Source organism: Trichechus manatus, unplaced genomic scaffold (assembly GCF_000243295.1).
Source record: "Trichechus manatus latirostris isolate Lorelei unplaced genomic scaffold, TriManLat1.0 scaffold00119, whole genome shotgun sequence".
In the NCBI taxonomy this organism is placed as follows: Eukaryota; Metazoa; Chordata; class Mammalia; order Sirenia; family Trichechidae; genus Trichechus; species Trichechus manatus.
In genome coordinates this window covers 1,414,654-1,426,038 of record NW_004444055.1, presented here as the reverse complement: position 1 = coordinate 1,426,038, position 11,385 = coordinate 1,414,654, and the positions used below count along the sequence as shown (strand labels likewise).

General features: G+C 41.4%; 1 long non-coding RNA gene across 1 annotated transcript in view; it reads right to left on the bottom strand.

Annotated features, from left to right (window-relative positions):
• Positions 1-1,535: 1,535 nt before the first annotated feature.
• LOC111821983 (uncharacterized) overlaps positions 1,536-11,385 on the bottom strand; it is a 60,497-nt gene continuing 50,647 nt past the window's right edge. Inside the window, exon 3 of the long non-coding RNA XR_002825280.1 lies at positions 1,536-3,169. This is a non-coding gene — a long non-coding RNA (uncharacterized LOC111821983). The remainder of the gene's footprint in view (positions 3,170-11,385) is intronic.

Genomic DNA, 11,385 nt, shown 5'->3' with positions numbered 1-11,385 from the left:
AATATGTGTGTGGGTGTATGCAGGCAAACACATGCGTGTGTGTGATGGACACCTTATCACATAGTAGTTTATTAAGTGATTTAGACAGTAACCTAATAAGCATCTGATGATTTCAAAAAGGACAAGAGAGTAGGGGTAACTTGTTACACTAATTCTCAATAGTTTCCTAGGTCTTTTCCTCTGGGGCAGTGTTTTGAGGGATGGAAAGGAAGGAAAAGTAAGGGAAGAGGGAAGAAGAGAAGGAAGGAGAAAGATAACCCCTAACTGGACTCTGTAACAGGCACAGGGCACTCCCTGAAGCTTCCTATAGGGGGCGGGCCTGAGCTTGCAGAGCCATCACTCATCTATTTTGGGCCATAAATGAATCATGGCCCACCTTCAAAGCCAGTGGTCATATGAAAGCACTGTTCTTGCAACATTAACTATTAACTATTCCACAGGAAAAGAGGAAAGTTTGACTTGTATTGATTCCAGTTTACTGTTTGCATTAGATCCAACGGAAGCCTCAGTGTTAACCTAGCATAGTAGTCTTCTTGGTAACAGCATGGCCGTCCTAGGCAAAAGTACTTAAAAATACTTGAATTCACTGATACTGTTTGGGAATTACTGCAGGTGTAATAATGACACATTTGTTCAGTTCTTAGCACTTTGTGAGGACACATTTCAAGAAGGATTTTATTTCAAAATTATGAGGCAAAAGGTTAAAATTAAGGCTTAAAAAAATAACCTTTGGAATTTAACCTCTGAGGAGAAAACTGGCAATAAATCTTTGTTCAATATTCTTTTCAGAAGTGTCCTGAGCATAGGTGAACAGTAACCAGTGTGCTCCCAGAGGACAGGGCCTGCAGGAAGTCTGGGTGGGTATAAAGAAAACACAAACCAACTGTGGGAAAGCATGGGAATAAAAACAAAGAAAAAAAAATGGAAAAGGCAACTTGATACACTGGTATTCTTATTATTTCCTCACTCTACATCTCTGTCCCCGCCTTCCACTCTCCTCCAGGCTCTACCCCGGGAGAGGAGGGGATGCCACTCAGGGGTCCTGCCCCTCACCCAAGACAGGCTAACCTGTGATGTGGAACTAACTTTGAAGCCAGAGGAGCTGGTGATTGTGACGCCCTGTGTGCTGTGAGGCTTAACTGAGCAAGGAGCAATGCCTCATTTCTTTGTGGGCTTAAATTCCACAGTTGACGGACATCTTGATTACCTCCCCAACAACCATTCCACCCGTTTCCAATTGTGTAGCTGCCATGTATGAATGGGGCCCCTCCCAGCCCCAGAGTGAGCCCCCATGGGTTAAAGATAACAGGGAAATCCCATTTCCCTTGATTCAGTGATTGGTTTAGGGGTAAACCAACCAGTGTGGGTGCGATACATTCTACCTCTGGCTGCGAAGAAAGAAGCATTGGACCCAGCTGCTGCTCATAGCGGCTTGAAATCTCACAAGGTAAGTGACCCTGAGAATAGAGCTGACACACCCAGAAGGCAGAACTGTGAGAAAATCAAATGACCTGAGACAGGTCCTGACTAAACCACGCCTGAGACCTATCTACCTTGGGATGTTTTCCTGAAGTATCCGTTAATGGTATATACGGCCTTCCTGGGTAAGTAAACCTGGAGAACACAAGTAGATGGTATGTGATAGGTGTTAAGTGGAGGGGGAAAGTGTTCCCTGGCCAAAAATGTTTGTGAAGTACTGAATTAAGCAAAATTAAGCGGGTTACTTTGCAGCCATTTATAAACTAACGTATATTATAAATTTCTAGGAAAGAACTACAATGTGCAGCATTATACAGACTTACTCATCCGAAGAACTAGATGGATTTTTTGTTTGTTTTGTTTTCATTTGTTTTCTGGGAACATCTCCTAGTGGCATTAGTGTTTAGAGGAACACAGTTTGGGAAGCTGAGCTAAGTCATTATCAGGTATTTACACCTTAGTAAGTGAAGTAGCTTGGATGTGAGCTGCCCTTAAGACAAGGACAGGAAGCAGGATTTCTTCCTTCTCAGACCTACCCGGGAGCTCCTAGAACCGAGAGGACTTGCTTACAGGGTGGTTCACCACACTGGCTGTGCATCATAATCACCTGGCTGCTAGAGGCAGTGGTGGGAATCAGGAATTACATGGGAAAAAACAAAACCCTACCTATGGAAAATTTTCCCATCTACAGCCATCACAAGCTCCTGGTTTTCCTTCTCCTTCAATTTTCCCTTCTCAGTGTCACCTCTGGAGCTTCTCGGAGTTCCCCAATATTCTTATTTAGCAGGTCTGGAGCATCCCAGGAAAATTATATAAATATATTTTTGCAATTTGTTTTATGGCGATAGTAAACATCCTCACTTTAATGGTAATGGCAAGTAACCTGGTGGCTCTTGATTTAAGATAATCTTTCATTTTTTTCTTTAACTTTTTATTTTGAAATAATTTCAAACTCACAGAGAAATTGAAATAATAATGCAAAGAACTGCCATATACCATTTGCCTAGTTTCCCCAAATATTAACAGCTGCCACATTTGCTTTATCATTCTCTCTATATATATACATATATATATTTTTTTCATGAACCAATTGAAAGTGATCTGCAGACTTGATGCCCATTACCCGTACAAATGTCGGTGTGTATCTCCTAAAAGACAAAGACCCTCTCCTACATAATAACCACAGCTCAGCCATCAAAAGCAGAAAATGGACACTGATACAGTAGCACCATCTAATCTACTCATCCCATTCAAATTTTGCCTTTGGTTCCAACATATACACACAAAATTTTTTTCCTTCTGTTTCAGGATCCAATCCAGAATCATGTGTTATATTTACTTTTCATGTCTCTTTAGTCTCTTCAAATCTGGAATGGGTCTTCAGTTTTTCCTTGACTTTGGTGACCTTAATATTTTTGAAAATTTCACATCATTTATTTTGTAGAATTTCCCTCAATTTGGGTTTGTATGATTCCTCATGAGTAGTTTATGCATTTTGCCAGCAATATCACCGAAGTGGTGCCGTGTTCCTTTCAGTGTGTCATATCAGAAGACGCATAATGTCAATTGGTCCCATTATTAGCGATGTTCACTCTGATCTCCTGGTCAGTGTCAGGCAGGTGTATTTAAAAGAATAAACTTGTGGACAAATGCCACCATTCCAAGTACGAGAGTCGCTTTTCCTCCAATCCTGCAAAAAAAGATGAAAAAGAATACAGGGTGAAAAGAAAAGCACAAGAAAGGGCATTACTGGGACAATCAGATTTTCTCAGTATAGTAATTTGCTTGATTATGAATGGGAAGAAAAACATGTTTTTTTTTTTCTCTCTCTCCCTCCCTAACGAGAAAGGGCATGTTACGGTTGAGACATTCAGGAAGAATTAAGTTTGCCTTTAAACAGATCATAAAACATGTTTATGCAATATCAAACCAGGAGCTTATTCTTGGTCATGTTTTTTTACTGCTTACTCAGTCATCCATTTGCATGAATCAATTTCAACCTCCAAAGTTATCCAGTGTTATCCAAACATTAATAGTACAGAGGTTGCAAATGGATTGGAGAAATGCCAATTTGGGGTTCGCAATTTGAACTGTGGAGCAGCCAGTTCAAAGGGAAGCAGCACCTTGTGGAAACAAGGCAGATGGCCTTCTAAATACTCAATAATCCCCTGTGGTAGGGGCGGCACCAGAACCTCTATATTGTAGGGGCTTGGGGCAGCAATCTGATTGAAGGGCAGATGGCTGAGGGCTTGTCTTGAACCTATGTCATAGGCAGCATACTTAAAATTTTTAAGTGGTTATAACAGATCAGTAAAAATAACAACTTCTCCAAACATGTTTTTACACTCAGTTTATATAAACCAAACCAAAAACCAAACCTGTTGCTGTCGGGTCGATTCCGAGTCATAGCGACCCTATAGGACCAAGTAGAACTGCCCAGTAGGGTTTCCAAGGAGTGCCTGGTGGATTCGAACTGCCGACCTTTAGGTTAGCAGCCATAGCCCTTAACCACTATGCCACCAGGGTTTCCCCACTTCATATACTCTGAGAAAATGTCCATCATACAAATCAAAGAATATTTTATTTTCATTTGTAGTAAATGGCCTAAACCAATCTGGCCAACAGATGATTATGAGGTAAATTTTGGTATTCTCTACCAACAGTCTTACTCTGCCACACAAGGTTGCTATGAGTCAGAATCGACTCAACAGCACCCAACAACAATGACAACAACAATTGCTAACAGTCCAGTGGGCGTTATTTGATCCAAATCAGTTGGTGTGTCACAATCAAAGTAAATCTCAGAATAGGCCAAACCTGTGCATGCTTATTAGCAAGCAGGCAGGCACGAGCAGTTCTATAATCTCATTATGGCTTTAGGAAGCCCGTTTCTGCTGTTAAATATGCCAACCTGCATCTTACAGGTAAGCAGCAGTCTGAAGAGGACTTGCTGACATTCTTACAGCAGGATTGTATGGTCAGGCATTAGAGACAGACCAGGCAAGAGGAACCTCCATGGAGTGGAGGGACTCAGGGCTCTGAGCCCTGCTTGGCAGGCCTGGGCTACTGGGCTTGCCCAGTTCTTCTCTTTGTCCATTCGAGGTCAATGGGTCCTATTTCACCACTGCTAATTCACAATTTCACCTATAACACATGGTTTGTAACATCTCTTTATGCTAATTAACTACCCTCAGTTGATGATTCACATACGTATACTCCATGTGCCAACTAACCAACTATAATAAGCTGATTTAGATTCAGATATTTTGTATGCTAATTAATTACCCCTTGAGTTGTTAACTAGAGAGCCCTGGTGGCACAGTGGTTAAGAACTTGGCTGCTAACCAAAAGGTCAGCAGTTCGAATCCACCAGCCGCTCCTTGGAAACTCTATGGGGCAGTTCTACTCTGTCCTATAGGGTCGTTATGATTTGGAATCAACTCCATGGCAATGGGTTTTTGAGTTGTTGATTAGAGTTAATGTGCACACAAACAAACCACTTATACTGAAGTATTTTAAAATAAATCAGCACACAGAAAAAAATATCTCACTGTTTTTAGTTGGGGTGGTTTTAGTGGTAGTAGTGTGGCTGGTGGGAATTGTAGGTAGAGATATAGCCGCTCGGTGGCATCACCAGGGGTTTGCTTCAGCTTTAAGGAAGCTCAGAGCAGACTGTAGGACAACTTGAGCCACTCACAAAAAACCTAAAGGAGCCACACAGCGCAGAAACACGGAGCAGGCTTTTCTTGCTATTTTCTCACTACAAATTTCTCATTCTGCTTTTTACAGAAAAATCAGAAAATACAGTTAATAAAAAGAATGTTCAATCCATAACCTAAACCGGCAAGGACTACCAATTTTAAACATACACACATACATATTAAAATAAATAATTTTTTACAAATATGGGATTTTTCTTATTTTTCTAAATGTATTATCAATAGCTCTCTATATCAATGTATGCACTGTATACACTTGAATGGCTGTACCAATTGATAAATCAGTTAAATATATAAATTGGTTAAATATAACCAATCTCATATTTTGAGGCTTTTAGATTACTTTTAACTTGTTGCTCTTACAAGCAGACCTGCCAGTGAACATCCTGGCATAACTCCTTAGTCATTTCCGTAAGAAAAATTCCATTGAATTGGTGGTGGTGTTGCCAAGAGAAATTCATGAAAATTTAAGTTTTCCTTCCTAGTTTATTTCCTCATCCTTAACTACTACTTGTTCATTTTCTCAATACTTCCCAGTAATTTTATCACATTTCCCTACCTGACTCATCCTTCCACTATTTCAGACTTCCCATTCTCAGCTGATGGCCTTGTTTCCTATTTCACTGAGAAAATAAATGCCACCAGAAGATCATTTCCAAAATCCCCACCATCACTTCTATCCATCTCCCAGTCTCAGTGGCCATAAGTCCTGACTTCTTTTCTCTTGCAGTGGAAGAATTAGCTTCCATTTGGGCACTGGGTCCTAGTCCCCCTAGCCTACCCAAGGACATTGCTCCAGTAAGTCTCTTTTCTCTCTCCTGAATCATTAATTTTTCCTCTCATCCTGTGGATCATTCTCATCAGCATACAAACAACTCTTATTTTTCCCATCTTTAAAAACAAACAAACAGACCCCTTCTTTTGGCCCCATTTCCATCTCCAGCCACAGATGTATTTCTCTTCTTCCCTTTGCAACAAAACTCCCAGAAAGAGTTATCTTCATTCACTCTCCATTCCTCACATTCTTTCTTCTTGTCAAGGTCACCAGTGACCTCAAAGTTGCTATGGCCAATGGACAACTTTCAGTTTCATCTTACATAATTAATTAGCAACATTTGACACATCTAGTCAATGCTTCTTCTTTGAAAGATTTTTTTCAGTAGGCTGCAGAACACCACAAGCTCATGGTGTTCCTTCTCCTTCACTTCTTCCTTCTCAGTGGCCCTTGCTGGTTCCTTCTCATCTCTGTGGTCTTAACTTGAGAGTGTTTCAGAGGGCAGAGTGTACATCTCCTCGTGGTTTAAAATCAGTCTGTTGGTGATCTCATCCAGTCTCTTGGCTTTAATATCATAGATATGTTGACAAACTCCCAAATGTATCTCTTCAGCCTCAAGCTCCCCCTGAACTCCAAACCCAACTGCTTCTTGACACTGCAAACATAACATGTACTAAACTGAAGCCCTGATCTTACCCCTTTCTCAAACTGCTCCTCTTACAGACTTCACTATCAGTCAATGGCAGCTCCAACTTGACCACAAATCTTGGAATCTTCTTTGATTTTTCTTTCTCTTTCATAGTACCTATCAAACCTTTAGCAAATTTCATTGGCCATGCTTTCAGAAGATATCTAGTACCAAGTACCATGCCACTCTCACCATCACTCTGATTTGAAATACCATCACATCTTACCTGGATTATTGAAACTGCCTCATGACATGATCTTCTTCCTTCCACCCCTGCTCCCCTAGACTATTCCCAACACAGCCAGAGTGATATTATTAAAGAGTGTGTCAGATAATTCTGCTCAAAATCACACAATGTCTATCCATCTCATTCAAAATAAAAGCCAAGTTCTCGTAAAGACTTTTGGGATCTCAGGTAATCAGGTGGTTGTATTTCTAAACTTCTGATCCTATTACTTGCCTATTGACATTGCAAACATAACTTGCTCTGTCCTCCTGAAGGCCAGGCCTGCTGCCCCTTGGGGCCTTTGCACTTGTAATTTGTTCTGCATGAAAAACTTTCTCTACAGACACCTAAATGGCTCACTCCCTCCTCTCCTTTTGGTCTTTGCTTAAATATCACCTTTCTTTGAGACTTTTCTTGACACTTTTTAAAAATCACCTTCCCCTCAGTACTTCTTATCCCCTCCCCTACTTTATTTTTCTCCATATCGCTCCATATCACCATGTTTTATTTATTTACTTTATTTCCTGGATCTCCTCCCTCCCTGCCACAATCAGAATGTAAATCCCATTAGATCAGGTGATACTGTTTTGTTTGCTGCTGTATTCCCTGCAGGTCCCTGGGTGGTGCAGGGAAAGGTTGGCAGTTCAAACCCACACAGTGGCCCCACAGAAGAAAGCCCTGACGATATGCTTCTGTAAAGATTACAGCCAAGAAAACCCTACAGAGCTCAATTCTACTCTGTAACTTATGGGGTTGCTGTGAGTGAATCTAGTTAACGGCAACAGGTTTTGTTTTTAGGTTGGTATCCCCTGCACCTGGAACTACCCCCAGCACATGGCAGGTGCTCCATAAATGTCTGTTGAATGAATAAATGCTTTTAAAAATTAGAAAAATAAAAGGGGAGAGAAAAAAAAAAAATCACTCGTAACCTCACTATCCAGAGAGCCATCATTTACATGTGTATAATATTACATTATTTTTCCTGTATTCATATGTATTTTTGGTGCAGTCATTCTATACATAGTTTTAAAACCTGCTTTATATGTTTTGATATGCATATACTTTAGAATTTGGACACATAACACCAAATAGCCTTTCAGAAATACCGAGTTGCATCTTGCTGGCAGTGTACGAAAGTCAGCTCTTTGCACCCTCTCCCCAACACTTGGTCGTTTCAAATTTGTTTCATATAGAATCCAAGCAAGCATGATGTCCTTCTCTAGGGATTGGTCCCTCCTGATAACATATCCAAAGTAAGCAAGACACTATGCTTGGTAAAATAGAGGGTCAGCGAAAAAGAAGACCCTCGATGAGATGGATTGACACAGTGGCTGCAACAATCAGCTCAAACGTACATACTACTGTGAGGATGGTATGGGACTGAGTAATGTTTTGGTCTGTTATACACAGGGTTACTAAGAGTCAGAGCCGACTTGACAGCACCTAACAACAATAACACAACAACATAAGTTAGAAGTTGGACTCCGATCTTAAAATCTTTCTTAGTAGGCTTTACTCCAGCATCTTCCCAAATTCCCATCACCCTAATCCCTTATCACTACACACATTTCCTTCTCCCCAGTAAAAATGACTCCTCCTCGCAAAACTTTTGAAGACTCTTGCTAGAGAAAATTTCCAGAATCTGAGAGGCCGGCTTATTAAAACTGAGAGAGACTGATAGTTTGAATCAGGATGCATGAATTAGCCGAGTGTGGACATGCTATTATTCCCAAATGGATATTTCAGCAACTGTCATAAACGATTGCTGCCCTGAAAGGTCTGTGGTTCGAACCCACCAGCGGTTCCAAGGGAGAAAAGACCTGGCAGTCTGCTCCTGTAAAGATTACAGCCTAGGAAACCCTACGGGGCAGTTCTACTCTGTCCTATAGGGTCGTTATGAGTCGGAATCGACTCGACGGCACACAGCATGGCCTAGCTGGCTGGGCGTGGCATGACTCTAGGAAGTGCCATTTATACAGAGTACAGTGAGAAGTCACCCCCTGGAGTTGTGCAATGTGGCAGCCCCCAGAAATATCTGGCTGGATTACCCTTAATTCATTTTTAGAAATCATTTCTAAAGTGTTTTTTTCCCTCTGGCTGTACCTTCCTACTCCCCATATATTAAGCATTTGTCTAAGGAAAGCAAATTTTCCATTGTGATGGTGAAATTTTTTAAGTCATCCTTTTAAACTCTCTCATGGTCCCTGGGTGGTGCAATTGGTTTGTACTCTGCTCCCAACCTACAGGTTGGCGGTTCAAACTAACCCCGTGACACAACGGAAAAAAGGGCTGGTGATCTGTTTCTGTAAAGATTGTTATTGGACAGAACGCAACTTCCCCATAGGGTTTCCTAGGTTGTAATCTTTATGGGACCAGATAACCAGGTCTTTTCTCCCACAGAGCAGCTGGTGGGTTCCAACTGCCAAACTTTCAGTTAGCTACTGAGCACTTAACCATTGTACCACCATGCCTCCTTCCTGTAAATATTACAGCTAAGAAATCCCTATGGAGCAGTAACACATGGGGTCACCATGAGTTGGAATCAACTCGACGGCAATGGTTTTGTTTGCTTTTGGTTCCAGTGAACAAAGAAAGGGATGAACACCATATAACCTAACTTAAGCCTAACCCATTGCTGTTGAGTTGATTCTGACTCATAGTGACCCTATAGGACAGACGAGAACTTCCCTGTAGGGTTTCCAGGGAACAGCTAGGGAATTTGTACTGCCGACCTTTTGGTTAGCAGCCAGATGCTTAACCACTGTGCCACCAGGACCCCGCAAGCCACATGGTGAAGTAAAATGACCAGACATACCTGCCGAATTAGTTTGCTACCAGAACTGTACAGGGGAAGCTTGGAAGGAAAGCAAACAGCTGAGCTCTGAAACCTGTAACATCCTTGGTAGAATGGTCAGCATCTAGTACTCCTGGTGTGTGTTCCTTTCCCTCTTCGGACACTTATGCCTTGCCTGCTTCATCTATGTACTCTGTCTCCCATGCCCCTCACTCAAACCCTGTGATGCATGTGATGGATCTTATGTATTTGAATAGAATCTTTTCTCATGAGTGTAAGTCATTTTCAAACAGTTTTTAAACCTAAGAATCTTTTTCTTCCAAAGAATACTATGAGCGCTTACAGAAATTGTTAACAAAGCAGGTCAAGGCAGAGCTGCTCTGGCTGAGGTGCCCACTGCTCCCCTGAGGGCCTCTTCCGAACCTGCAGGCCACTCAGAAGCAGAATCTAAAAACATTGCCCCCCTGCTGGACACACACTAAAGATTCTCCTTTTCCTCCCGTCCCTGCCCAGTTCTGGTAGCTTCCCTGCTAAAGTGAAGCACTCACCTCTGGGTGTAACGTTTTAGGAGGGAGGCCAAAAAAACTCAGTAATCAAAGATGATACATATTTCAACAATAATTTCAACATTCAGAATAAATGCAAAAATATTAATGCAAAACATTCATGAACAAAATATTAAAATGTTAAATAAAAACAGGGTGAGTAATAGTGCCCTGCTGAGCCACACTGGAGCTTCAAGTAAAAGGAAAAAATCAGTAATATTGATTCCCTGTCTTTATCCTGATAATATTGCCTATCTTGATTACCGAGTCTTTTGGTCCCTCCTTAAATTCTGAGCGATGTAAACGCCTCACTCACCTCACCCTAGTCCTAGCTCTCATCTACATTGTCTTATAACTGACTGTTTCTCTTCATCTCTCATCCCTCTTAGACTGTAAGCTTCCTGAGGGTAAGGCTGTGTCATGCTAGTCTTTGTATCTCCAACACACTAAGCACATAGTAGGCATTTAATAAATATTTCTTAAAATAAATGAAATGGACTAGAAACCATTAGACGTAGCTTCTTCCATCTGGCTCAGGTTTTAAACTAGGCTTGTGATCTTAGGCACACTAACTCCTCTGGCTTCAGCTTTCTGTGAAATGAAAGACTGAGTAATCTCGGCTGTCCTTCTGTGAATATTTGTAGAAGTTATCTATCGATAGAAGTCCAAGTCTCCCCAAACGTTCCCTGACTAGTGGTTGGGCATATCAATAAAGCAGCAGTAAGGATACTGGTATTTTGCAAAAGATTAGAGAGCTGTATTCAGTAAAGCTGTAGAGCTATCTGTAAAATGCACTCACAGCCAGATAATTGCTTTGAACTTACATTTTGCTGGGACTATATTTAAAGAGGAGCCCTGGTGTACAACGGTTAAGTGCTTGGCTGCTAACCCAAAGGTTGGCTGTTCGAACTCACCCAGTGGCTCCATGGGAGAAAAGACCTGGTCACCTGCTTTCATGAAGACTGCAGTCTAGGAAAACCCTATGGGGCAGTTCTACTCTGTCATATAAGGTCGCTATGAGTTGGAATCGACCCAACGGCACACAACGACAACAACAACATACCTAAAATGCCAGTTAGAGGGTAATTTCTCCAGTAATGCTCAACATATATTAAGAGATACTTTACCTCTCTAATTCCAAGCCTGTTGGCCTCTTGTC